Source organism: Aethalodelphis obliquidens, unplaced genomic scaffold (assembly GCF_003676395.1).
Source record: "Aethalodelphis obliquidens isolate GAN/ISIS:26980383/991018 unplaced genomic scaffold, ASM367639v1 scaffold13, whole genome shotgun sequence".
Classification (NCBI taxonomy): Eukaryota; Metazoa; Chordata; class Mammalia; order Artiodactyla; family Delphinidae; genus Aethalodelphis; species Aethalodelphis obliquidens.
In genome coordinates this window covers 19,468,001-19,482,280 of record NW_020837957.1, presented here as the reverse complement: position 1 = coordinate 19,482,280, position 14,280 = coordinate 19,468,001, and positions in this window count along the sequence as shown.

Here is a 14,280-nt window from a genome sequence, read left to right as displayed (position 1 = left end):
GTTGTTAATTCATTCATTTAAGAATACTTATTCAGGGCTTCCCTGGTGGCGCAGTGGTTGAGAGTCCGCCTGCCAATACAGGGGATGCGGTTCGTGCCCCAGTCCGGGAGGATCCCACATGCCGCGGAGTGGCTGGTCCCGTGAGCCATGGCCGCTGAGCCTGCGCGTCCGGAACCTGTGCTCCGCAATGGAAGAGGCCACAACAGTGAGAGGCCGACGTACCGCAAAAAAAAAAAAAAAAAGAATACCTATTCAGATAACTCAGAACTTCATGAGGTAAATTCTTGACTTCTTGGTGTTGAAATAACTACCTAGGGATTTTCAGACTTAAGTAAATGTCAAGTTTACCTAAGAATCCTATTAAGAATAAAGGTATTCGTTCCTCTTTTGGAGACTCTGATTCAGAAAGTCAAAGATTGGTCGTCACTGATGCCTACTAAATTTTGAGAACTCTGGGCTAGCCCACTGCCGTTTGTGTTCCCATCTCACCTCCAAAATCCCAGAGTTGACTCTGCTTTATTTCTGCAAATCACTACTACTCATAGTCCTGGGTCTAAAGAAATCATTATAATTAAAATTTGTCCATGACAATTCATTAAGGCAGTTTTGACTCAAGCCAACAGAATCAAATAATTTTATAATTAGTGGGATTTGATCAACATCATGGGCTCAGCCATGTAATTCTAGTGCACCATTTGATTCAACAGCACCTGAATTGCCTGGAAAATTTCCGCAATTTCCACTATGGAGGACACAACCCCATAACAGGGCTGTGCTTTCTGGGATTCCTATTATGTGATGAGTTCTCTATAGATGTTTGTTGAAGTGAATGAATTGGTGTCCTCAGAAAATTCTTAAGTCCCTTTTGAATAACCAGGAAAAAAGTTCTATTAGAAAATGTTAATAGCAGAGAATTCTAATTCTATGTGGTGAATTGTACTGTTCTTTTTTTTTGTTTTTTTTTTTTTTTGCGGTACGCGGACTCTCACTGTTGTGCCCTCTCCCGTTGCGGAGCACAGACTCCGGACGCACAGGCTCACGGGCCATGGCTCACAGGCCCAGCCACTCCGCGGCATGTGGGATCTTCCCAGACCGGGGCACGAACCCGAGTAGCCTGCATCGGCAGGCGGACTCTCAACCACTGCGCCACCAGGGAAACCCAGTGAACTGTACTGTTATTCCCTAGGGACACATGACTGTTAGTGTGTACAGAAAAATCAGAAGGTCTGATTTTATAATCATGTCAGACATCAGACACTTTTCTGTTTTGCTTGTTACAAGCAAATTTGCAAAGCATGACATGTTAAACACCCTGATCATTTTCCAGCTTGATTACTGAAGTAGAAAGGGAAAGAGAATGAACAAAGTTTCAGAGTTCTAGTCCTGGCTCTGTCAGAAACGATCTTTATAACTTGGGCTTCCATAAATACACTGTAAACTGATGAGCTTCACTTACATGTAGTCTAAACTCTCAGGCTTACTGGAAAATTGCTATAAATCAACATGTGATAAACATAAATTGCAAGGTAGAGTTTTCATTAATAATAATGTCATTAGAATGAAGGAACCAGCTCTTGTAATTTGGTTACTTTCAAGAACAGAGATTTACAAAATAATTGGGAACATATTACAGTGCATTCCCTTCATTCACTTAGCCCTTCTGTAGACTTTCAGTTTAGGAAGGGAACAATGGTGCAACTTTTGATTTGACATCACTCCACACCTTTCAATCAAGATTGTCATGTAGCAGGCTATTCTAAAAAGACACACAATCCACGTTCTTGGTGCCATCTTCTCCAGTCTTTATTTTCACTGTGAACTGTTCAACACACCATGCAGGTGGCTGCCTTCCGAAAAATGAACCAGGGAAAGTTGATTGTCAGGCTGTGTCACTCTGCTCTGAGGACAAAGCAGCCTTTCTGAACGCACCATTTATTTTCTTCTGTGTGATATTATACAGACAGGAAAGGTGTGAGTAGGTCCTCAAGGTGCCTAACCTTGTGATGGCAGATCAGTTGTTCCCTAAGAGCACTCTTAATGACCTTATGTTCTATGGCAGGAAGGAGAGGGCATAAGTCAGCATTTTGCCACCACGTTCAAAGTTTCAAATTCTACTTCCCTCAAAACCTAAATCATTTTCCTTTCTGCCACTACGGGCCTTAAAAATAAATTTTGAAAACGGTTACGTGCTTTACTATTTGGTTTAACTTAAGTCTTACTATTACGTCTCTTATTGTTATTATTATTATTTTAAATAACAGTTCCTCTCTCCTAATCAATAAGGAAACCCCAGATCTGGATGTTATACAAACTATACCCACAGAGGCACTGTTGACTGAGAGAAGGGAAAAGCATGTTTCACTGCAGTGTTTATTCAAGGATTTTCCCAATATTTTTTTTCCTAAAAAGGGACATCCCATCTTGTGCTGGGGAAATTGGAAACCTGGAACCACAATCCCATAGGGATTGAAATGGCCATCCATAAATCTGCACAGTCTGTCTGATTCTGCCCCATCGAGCAACTGTAATAGGAGTTCTATAGACACAGCAGGAGCTGAATAAAAACTATGGAGGTAGAGAAACCTGCGTCAATGCTGTATATGCATTAAAGACAGTAGACGGTGGGGCGTGCATCCTGTAACCGTACAGTTTCCCAATGAGCTCAGTCCTGGATTGTAAAACCATTTGTGTTTAGTTACCAATACCTTGCTATTTTATTTGTTAAGTTTGTCACTAAACCCTGTTTTGCATACACTTGTACTTGCTCATGCATGCTTTATGAATATAGAAATTAGCATCTCATTAAATTGATAATTAGGCCAATGATAAATAGCTGTTTGGGTGCCATGTAGGGCAAGATTTCTACCCAAGTTACTTATCTACCATACACAATAACAGTGCAATTATTTGTCACACAATCAATTATAGACAGACAATAAGAAATAAACTTTTCTTTTACACATTTGCCTTCACTGTAATTTAGATTCAAATTCATTCTCTGCTTTTGGAAAAACAATAATGCAGTGTTGTCTAACAATTCTTGATAACGTACATTTTCAGCTTGGCTTTCATATTGCGCATGCAGCTCAAATATCTCACATTGTGCGTTTTGTTACAAATGACTACTTCCAAGATGTCCTTTTTTTTTCTTTAACTCTCTTGTTTCCACTTCATGATGTTGAGAACATGGCGTACTTTGACATTCAGAATTTCTCAAGTTGTTCTGTTTTGCTCTAGTTTCTACTTCCCCCTCTGAGATTAACCTATACTTTGACCTTCTCTTGCTTATAATAAATAGGTCTTGTGCTAAGAGAAATCATCTAAGAGATGTTAGGAGTACAATGAAAGCTATGAAAATGTTTTCTCAATTATTTAAGCATAGTTCAATCCACATTTATTTCCAAAAATAAGAAAAAAGAAAAGAAAAAGAAAAGCAATGCATTTCCCTTTAATCCACGTGGATTTCAAACTGGAGATGTAATTTAAAAAAAACAAAACAAGAAACCTGTCTTTCCAACTAATAAAAAAGGAACTCGGTGCTGTGCTCACAGCAAAGTCGTGGAAGATAATTTGAAACTACAGTTAGCTTCCTGGAGAGAAAAATAACAGTCACCAAACTAATGGGTAATCAATGGCCAATTGATTCAGAAAGGAAGCACCCCACAGAATTCCCTGGGAATTAATGTGCTACGTAGGAAGCATTGGGAAATGTCTTAAGACTATCCAAGTGAGCTCAGCTTTCTTAACAAATAAGTAGGGTCTAGGGGTCCTATTTTTGCTAATCAAGACCTGGAGATGAAATGCTGTCTTCATTTAAATTTCCCTGTGCTATTCTCTGAACAACTATATTAAAAACAATCTTCCCCCGTGATTTCTGGTGCTGGAGTGGAGTATAGTTTATGTGAAAGTAAATCTGGAAAGATTACCTTTCAAAACTGCCAGATGCTTTGCATTTTCTGGTAGAAATCTGGATTCCAGGTCTGTAATGATATTTCCTGCTGTGCTCCACACTCAGTCAGAACGTATGCTTCTTGGAGGGCAATATAAGGATTCCAAGGCTAACTTGGCTGTTTGGCTTTTATATTTTTCCAGTCCAGCTGGGGGTTATAAATTTAAATTCTGGGCCCCCCAAGCTAAACTTCAGAAGGGGTCTTTGTTAATTTTAGATCTTCTGCAGTTGAAACCCACTCCTTCCTAAACTTTCCCATGCAATGCAGTTTATGATTATATTTATACCAATGAATAAAACATACCCTTTTTAAAAGGAAAATTAAATTATTGCATTAATGATACAAGTATGCATGGGTTCTCATTGCCCCTGGCTCTCCCATTTTAGATTCCAGTTCCTTCCTCGACCCAGTTTGAATTACATTAATGTCCCCTTCCCTCTCTTCCTTCATCCATCTTGTACATTCCATAATATGGTGTGGTGGTTACCAGCACATACTCTGGAGTCTATGAGACCAAGGTTGAGATCTTAGCTCTTTCATTTTAAAGCTGCTGCACCTTGGGATGATTAAGCTAATTATCCTGATCTGTGTTTTACTCATCTATAAAAAGGGGCTAGTACAGCATCCACTTCTTAGGGTTATTCTGAGGATTAAGTGAAATCATGTCTATAGAGTATTTAGCACAGTGCTGCACATAGCATACATATCAGGTAATGTTAGCTGCTTTCCTTAACTGGGGGACAGTCTCATGGAGAGGGAACATGGAGCGGGGGGCAGGGATTCCTTCTACCTTGATTCAAATCCCAACTCCAGTGTGAGCTTACCCAGCGATCAACATTCAACATCTCTGTGTTTGTTTTCTCATCTCGAAAATGGGAAATAATAGTAGCACCTCCCTCATGAAGCTATTGTGAAGATTAAATGAAATTAATGATTGGTAAAGAGTGAGTTCTATATTTTTTTTTATTAAGTTAACCTATAAAACACTTGGTCTAATCCTCTCCCCTCTCCCACCATTTCAAGTTGATCCAAACTTCTCCCCTCACCTCACTGTAATCCACACCATTTCTCACAGTGCTTCCCTTGGAACTGTGGGGAAACACCCAAACCAGCTTCTCCTGTGTGGTGCGGCATAAGATGGTGTCACCTGAGTCAGTGGTGCCCGGTGAGGCAAATTGGTCATTTAAGACAAGTAGACTAGCCTAGCGGTCATGCAGTCATGCAGTTCAGGCTGATAGGAGCTGCTCAGCTCTGAGAGTCCTTCTTTCTGACTCCACTTATTCATCCAGAGAACTTCCTTGTTTTCTAGACTCTAACCCTCTAAAGTGCTGCATATTGAAGGTATGGATGAGTCCCTTCCTTCTGGGATGTTTCTTATGGTACTTCTAGCCATGACACACTGGGCCTCAGCAGACCTCCAATAAGGCAAGTCTGGAGCATAGGGTGTGCTCTGCCATTTCCCTGATTATAAGTTTCACTCAGTTAAGCCTGGTCTATATTTGTATTATGGTGCTGGTATCTCTGTCATCTTTGTAGATTGGTCGTATCATGATTTCCTCAAAGTACATGTATTATTTTCCTAGCTAGCTGGAAAGTTCCTCAGGAATATCTGACATTATGTATGACCTCAAAGCCTGGCACTATACTTAGCCTATCACACACTCAGTACACTTTTGTGTTTGGATGATTTTGATAAAAATAGTTAGGGTTGAATTTAGTTGCAAGTATCAGAAAAAAATCCCAAATCTTTATGATTTAGCCAAGATTTTATATTTCCTTCTTACCTTCAAAATGATGGATTCTAAGGTTGATGTGTCCACAGCAGAGGGATCTAGGTTTATTCTCTCTCTCTGCTCTGACTTCAGATCCTGACTTTAGATATTGAGGTCTTCACATGGTCCAAGAAATTGTCGGAGCTCCAGCCATCATGTACCCATTGCAGACAACAGAAAGACAAAAGGAGTGAACAACTCACTTGGAGAAAACTTGCTGGTATTTGAGCACCAGGCACATGCTAACATTCCATTGGCTAATTGACCACGTGTAGCTGCACGGAAGACTAGAAAATGTGCTCGTTGTTCTCAGTGGTGATGAGCCCTGTTAAAAGTCACAATCTGATGAATAAAGAAAGATGGGAGAATAGACACTGGGAATGCCCAGCCTGCTCTGCACTAACAGCCAAGGCTCTTTAGTTCCTTGTTCTAGGTCCTTCCCACTTCCCTTGATTTTTATTTTTTGTTTGCACACAGAAATATTAGATTTTTTGTCATTAAATGTAAATAAAGTAGCTTACTACTATGAATGGTAAGTGGCAAATTCATGTAATCATGGACAATTTACCTTAGGTTTATTGATTTCCAGTATTAGCAACATAACTCCTAGCTCACTTGCCTGTGTTTGCTACACAGAGTTGTTGTAAAAAGTAAAACAAAATAATAATACCTAATATTTGTCAAATGTGTGCTATATACTAGAGACCAGAGGTATCTCTTTTAATCTTCACAAAAATTCTATGAAGCAGATTTTATTACTCACATGCAAGTACTTAGAAAAATATCAAAGATGAAGAGGCTAAAAGTGTGCCCCAGTCATACCATTAGTAAGAAGCATAGCTGGGTTTTGAGTTGAAGACCTTCTGATGCCTACATCTACTTTATAACCCCTATGCAATGCTCTATAAAAATCAACTCTTGGGGCTTCCCTGGTGGCACAGTGGTTGAGAGTCCTCCTGCGGATGCAGGGGACACGGATTCATGCCCCGGTCCGGGAGGATGCCACATGCCGCGGAGCGGCTGGCCCTGTGAGCCATGGCTACTGAGCCTGCGCATCCAGAGTCCCACGTATAGGAAAAAAAGAAAAATCAACTCTTGGAATACATTGTAAATCATATAGGTACAGTTCTGTATCCTACACACTTTAATTGTATGTGTTTCTTGATGATTATTTTAACTATTCTCTTTAAAACAGAGCATCATATGGAAACTTGACATGGTAAGAGATGCCTTAGGAAAGAAGGCATAATAAATCAACTCAACATTTCTCACAATTTTGTAGCTCTTATCATTTAGAACATTCTTTATTTAAAGCTTATGTCTCATAGATCCCGTAGTGAATTAGAGGCATTATTTCCCTCTCTCTTGGTTTTTGGGCTGTATGCTAGCCAGGTTAGGAGGAGCCAGAACAGAACTATGACCTTTAAGTGTTCTCGGAAGAACAAGAGTTCACCATGAGGTATGATAACTAAATTACCATAGTTGTTCACCGAGTACCGCCTCAACTGCAAACTCTTTGCAAAACTTTTCCCTGTATCACTCTTTGTTTGGTGTAGGCATATTAAAAACAAAAACCAAAGTAGTGTTCCAGAAGGGGGAAAAGGGCTCTAGTTGCAAAATAAAGGGATACAGAATATTCCTGTCTATAGTAACATCTCTCCCATGGCAATGAAAAATAAAATGTAGAGACAATCTCTAGGCTCAACGCAGTCCCCATTCTTTCAGAACTGCTTGTCACATGTCAACCCCATACCCGAGATCTGAGAACAGTGTTTGTCATTTACGACCACGCAACCCTGACCTTAGGTGACTGGACTGATGGGGGAGGTGTTCCTCACTAAGACCATTAAGATTACTTCTTCCTCAGGAATTTGTAATCAGGGCTGAGAGTCAGCCAGTCATTTTAGGTTCAGAAATGACAATTTTTCTCCCCCTTATGCGAAGAGATGAAGAAAGTTGAACTGTAGAGAGTCAAAAGCGAAGCACATGTGATAAGAGGACCAAAGATATAAGATGGAGAGGCTGAGTGCTCTTCACTCCCTAAGGTTTTTCGCTCCTCCCTGCCTCATTTCTTTCCTCTTTACTTGTATTGGCTCAATTTGATTTCTGTTATTAAATGTAACCCAAAGAACCTTAACTAATTCAGGAGGGAAACAGAATATTAAGAGAGGCAAAGTGGGAGAAAATCTTCTAAAACCATTTGCTAACTGCACAGTAATGAGGCAGAAAAACCAGGACCCCTAGAGAGACAAAGCAGCCTTGTTGGTGATACTCCTCCCACCTGTCCCAGCTCAGAGTGGAGAACAGTTTTCTCACTTGTCAGGCCACTCATGACAGTATCTAATCACAGAAATCTCTTCCAGAAGGGTGTTCCAAGATCTTTGCCCTGCAAAATATTTGAAACTGAACTGTACAAGCTTATAAACAGACTCCCACTATCCACAGTGTAATGGAAACAACAGGACTCCCTGTGCGTATTTTTGGGCAGGGAAATCTCCTAGAAGCTATGAAGCTTGAAACCAAAGATGCTTGGAATATAATGCATGAAGATGATCTTCTTTTTCTTGGCACTCTTCCACAAGCCTTCAGTCACTCCATGAACTAAATTTATTTCCATATGTTTTTCATTCATTTACATTTAAGATAAAAATTATTGGCTCTGAGAGCCATTTGTTGAGTGGCAGTTCAACGATTCTTTTCATTGTGTTCTCAGCTCAGTGATGATGCATATCATCCACATGATGTTCCAAGAAAGTGGGATCATTACTGATGCCATCTGAAGTCATCCCTTCGTAATAATAGACTTGCATGGTTTCTTTTACTCGCCAGCAAAGAAGTTTGGAATAGGATCAATATCTGTTTTGTAACTCTATTTTGAATTCATACCTTTTGAATTCATTTACTGAAAAACTAACATTCTAACTGGGACAAAGATCCCTTGTTTAATTTTGGAGAATCATATGTATATCTTATCTTGGTTGTTCCTTCTAAGAATACATTAAGTCACAATTCAAATCTCTAAAGCTAATTTTGGGACCTCTTGCTTTAGTTTACATTCTAGAAACAAATGGTTATTTGATTTATTTTTCATTCTGAGAAACAATGAAAAACTTTTATTATGGTCACATTTACGCTACAATGAGCTGTTTGACTTGCAATTACTTCACTTCTTCTCCTGATATTGCCAATGTGTATCATATTAACATTAAAAATATAAACATAAAGAAAACTAAACAAAGCAGCCACTAACGTAAAATATTTGAAACATTCACTCTAATACCTGCCTGTCCATATCCTACTTTGATGAAATGTAATTTCTATCTTACCTTCTCTGAAGCTGTGTCTGTCTACCTGATGCCAAAATATCAAGTAATTTTGACAAGACAGTCCAAAATCAATGAAAAACATACATTTACCAAGTTCTATAGTAACATATAGCTTTATGTTTTTTCTTCATTGGGATTCTATATAGGGGAGTTTGCCTAGATGTAAAGATAAAATGGTTATGGTCTTGGAGAAACTATTTTCATCATTTAAAAAATATATATATATATTCCTGAGACTTCACTGCAACTGTCTCACTTGGGTTTTTAGAATGACAAAAGGCATATTTTGCCTCATTTGCCTGTGAAAATATGTCTTTTTGAGAGGATGGAAAACACTATATTATTTGAAGTGTAACTTGATAAGAGTTTCATTTTTTATGAACTCCAGGAAAAGAAATTTATTCCATTTTTACAAATAGTAAAGTTTTTTTATATACTTAGAACCATCTCTATTCACTAGAAATTGGTGTCACATACTGAATATTTCCTATGTAGATGTAGAATTATTCATAAAAGATTGCAGAATACAAGTTTTCCTATGACAGTTATTAGAGTTAACATTGAGGTTCTAATAAGTGTTGAGTGTTTTGTGCAAATATTATCTCATTTAATCTTTCATAACCCTAATTACCCAATTATTATCCCAGTTTACAAGTGAGAAAATGATATTGTAAATAGTTTAAATTATTTGCTTGTAGTCACATAGCTAATAAAAGGAAGAGCTGAGATTCAAACCCAAGTTTTATCAAATCTCAAAAGCTCAAGGTCATCATTGTAGGAAAGTACATCCATTATAAGTTTTGAAAATCACCATTAAGGAGATGAGATGCCAGGAGCTAGGTTTGGCCCTGCATTTACTTATAAAGTGGGCTTGCGAAAGGCACCTACATCTTCTGCATTTATATACATATTTTTTCCTTTCTGTAACACCAGGATAATAATACCTTCTGCCCGAGAGGGTCAAAGGAGATAGTTTGTGTGAAAGTACTTTGAATCTGCTAAGTGTTCTTCATAGATAAGATAGAACTATTAAGCTCATCTGAATCTAAAATCCTAGAACTTGACAGTGTGTGTTTGCTCTTTGAGGTCACACATGAGAACCAATGCTTTCTGGGGAGCAGGGCTGTACATTCTTTCTGAGTGAGGAGTGATGGGTACTGATTGCTCCAGCTTTTCACTTCTTCTGTAGAAATAGAAAATATTGTGTTTTATCTGAGGAAACAAGACACTGTTTCCGAGTACTCACATTCTCATAAATTTCTCTTGAAGAACATATAATTACACAATGGATGGATCTGAATCCTGAGACTGCAGAGTAAGAGATGGAATTGTGGGATGCTGGAAGATGTACGGAACACAGTAGAAGATGCATATTTGCATCCACTTCCTTCCCAAAAATTATGACTTCATTTTCTGAAAGAGATATGGTAATGATAACATAGGAGAAATAGACTCTTCCCTGAAACATCTCGAAGAATATTTTCAGGATAAAAATGTGGTTTCAGAACTGATCACAGATCCTAATTTTTGGAAACTTTAGTGTTTAGAAAAGTTCATGGGAGGGGAGATAAATTAGGAGTTTGAGATTAACATATAAACATTACTATATATAAAATAGGTAAACAACAAGGATCTACTGTATAATACAGGGAACTATACTCAATATCTTGTAATAACCTATAATGGAAAAGTATCTGAAAAAGAATATATATATTCTTTGCTATACACTTGAAGCTAACACAACATTGTAAATTAACTATACTTCAATTAAAAAAAAGAAAATTTCTTCAGATGAGCTACTTTTGGTATTGCTTTATCTCTCTCTCCTGATGTATATGTATATGTATATGTATATGTATATGTATATGTATATGTATATGTATACATATGAGAGAAAAGGCAGCATTAGTATTTGGATAGCTGCCTCTTAATGAACACATTATGTACCAGGCAAGGGTCTTCCTTTGCCTCCTAATGATGTTATGAGTGCTATTACCAGATGAAAAGCAGGGGTTTGGATAGGTTGGTGACCTCCACTCCTTCACTCTATTAATAACCATAATTGAGAACCTACTATGTGTCTCACATTTTACATACATTATCTTCAGCCCTCACAATAACACTGAAAGACAACTAACATTGTTCTTATATTGCCATTGCAGACACTAATTTTCAGAAGACTTGAAAGAAACAAAAGGCATACAACTAGTAAGTCACCAGCTAAGAATCCATGCCATGCTAGACCAACCTCAAAGCCCAAATCCATGCATCATGGTACAGATTATGAATGGTCAATAAATTCACTGGCTGTAGGCAGAATTCAGTTCCTCAAGGCATCACCTCACCTTCCCTGTCATATAGTGTTCTCTAGGACACAGCCATTTGCCTCTCTAAGACTAGCAAATGAGCATCTCTCTTTAGTATGCTAAAACAGTCGTAGAGAACATAACATAATCAGTGGAATGACAAACCATCACCTTTGGCATATAAGGTAACCTTATCAAAGAGTGATATCTCATCATCTTTGTTATATTCTTTTGGATAGAAACAAGACACAATTTTCACTGCACTCAAGGAGAGGAGATTATACAAGGGTATGACTCATTGGGGGTCACTTTACAGTATGTCTGCCAGAGCTAATATACTAAATAATTCTACCCAGATTAGAATTATCATACTATCTAAACCCTATGATTCTGTGTTGTATTGTATTATGTCAATTTACAAGTACTTGAGAGCTCAAAAAACATTAAATTTTCTATATAGAATTACATAGCAAACATACTCTATCTTAATGTTTTCATTGTCACTATTTCCCCACATATCTAGATCTTGATAATCATTTTGTCCATGAAAATAAATGCTCATAGCATCACTAATTATTACAGTATTTGATTCTTTCAATGATTCTTTCAACATTTATACTTCAATTGACTGATACAATTTACCATATAAAATTCAGAAGGAGATTTTCTTTCAAGTTATATTTAAAATGTTTGCCTATATTTGAAAGTATTTGTTTATTAACAGTAAATTCAAATGATATACCTTGTTCCTATTAACATAGTTACAGTGATTATTTATGAAAGGAAACTATGTAATCACATAGGCATAGATAATGCAGAATTCAGGGATGTCAGCTATAATGTTGAAGTAAGCAATAGGCTATTCAGCTTCCAAAATGCTGACTTTGAAGTTGAACCCAATACCAAAGTGGAAGCTATTGCTGTTGTTTCTGCTGATTTTCCCTCATGGTAGCTTTAGAAATGCTATTGTAGCTGACCCATTTTTCACTCCTATTTTTATATACTTGTATCTTCTATCATTTTCTCTTGATTAATTTCACCAAAGTTTTGTCTGTTGGTTTTGCTGAAGAATTCCCTTTGGATTTTGTTATTAACCTTCTCTATTCCTTGGATTATTTTCCTATAAAAATGAAGATGATAATGGTTCTCTTTAAAATTTATTTTCTATTTCCATTCATTTCTGTTCTTATTTTTTTCTGTTATGCTTGGGTTCCTTTGTTACCTTAAGTTAGATCTTCAGCTTTTAATTTTCAACCTTTTTCTTTTTTGATATAGCATTTCAAACTATAAATTTTCCTCTAGCTACTTTTTTAGCTATATTGTACAAATTTTGACACATTGTAATTTCATTATCTTTCAGACCTAAATGTTGAAAAAGTTTAGTACTATTTATTTTCTGACCTAAGAGTTATTTATAAGTCTGATTTCTTATTTAACAGATGCTTTGCTTTAATTGATCTTTTTATTGATTTCCATTATAATTGCACTTAGGTCAGAGAAAATGATCTGACACTTCTTTTTCTGAAATTCATTCAGACTTCCTTTATGGACTGGATGGGGTCAATTTTGCAAGTGGCCTGAACATTTTAAGATTAAATGTTCTTTAACTGCTTTTATTTGATAAACCACAAACATATTAGTGAATTTACATTAAAAAAATTTATTTATCACTCAGGTGAAAGTCCAGGAAAAAATGTTGGTGGTCACTTCAATCAGTGATTCAGGATTCAGTGTGCTTCCACCTTGTAGCTCTAAGCATATTTGAAATGTTGACTCCTAAGGTCATCTTGGAGATTATCCCCATTCTAAGTAGCCATGAGGGGAAAAAGTCATGGAGACCATCTTAGTCATATGGCCACAAATGACTGCAAGAGGAGTTGGGAAATGTACCAAGAAGAAGAGGCAATGGATTTTGTTGGCTAGCTACAATACTACCTCAGTTCTGATTTTTTTTTTTTTTTTTGCGGTACGCGGGCCTCTCACTGTTGTGGCCTCTCCCGTTGCGGAGCACAGGCTCCGGACGCGCAGGCTCAGCGTCCATGGCTCACGGGCCCAGCCGCTCCGCGGCATGTGGGATCCTCCCGGACCGGGGCACAAACCTGTGTCCCCTGCATCGGCAGGCGGACTCTCAACCACTGCGCCACCAGGAAAGCCCTGATATTTTTTAACTCTACAAATTAAACATCTTCACTCTATTTTGTTGTTCTTTTAAACAGAGTTACAAATCATGTTTGTTTGGGTTTCTATATGTTTATTAATATCTTTGCTCATTTTCTTAATTTTGGCTTTTTTGTATTAGCCAGAATAGGCAGGTTAAGCTGAAGCAGCAAATTAACCCTGAAATCTTAGTGGGTTAACTGTCAAACATATACTTCTCACTCACACCAAATGTCAAATGAAGGTGAGTGGACCCATTTCTCCTTAACATAAGTCAGGGACTCAAGCCAATGAAGACCTCATCATATTGTGCTGCTGCTCTGGATTACATGTCCCTCCCTTTTATGGCTCATTAGTCAGAACCTACAGTGCGACCTCCAGCTGAGGGCAGTCACCACACAGCGGAAAGAGGCTGGTGAACACACAGGGCTGTCTCTGCCACACATCTCTTCTGGTTTCATTTCCTTCTTTGTTTAGAAATTTCCTCTTATGAGCTTCTGTGGGTTGTAAACACTCTTATTTTCCTCTGAATATATACTTATTTACCTTCATTATTTAAAGATAGTTTTGTTGGAGTTGCAGTTTAGGTTAATGATTATTTTCTCTTATGAACACTTTGAAAATAGTATTCCATTATCTTCTGGCTTCCATTGGGCTTATGGAGGTTAGAAGACATTTTACCCTTTTTTTTCTGTAACTTTGTAGTTTATAAATTTTTACAGCAATATGTTTTTGTGTCATGTTAATTATGCCTGGAACTCAACAGTCC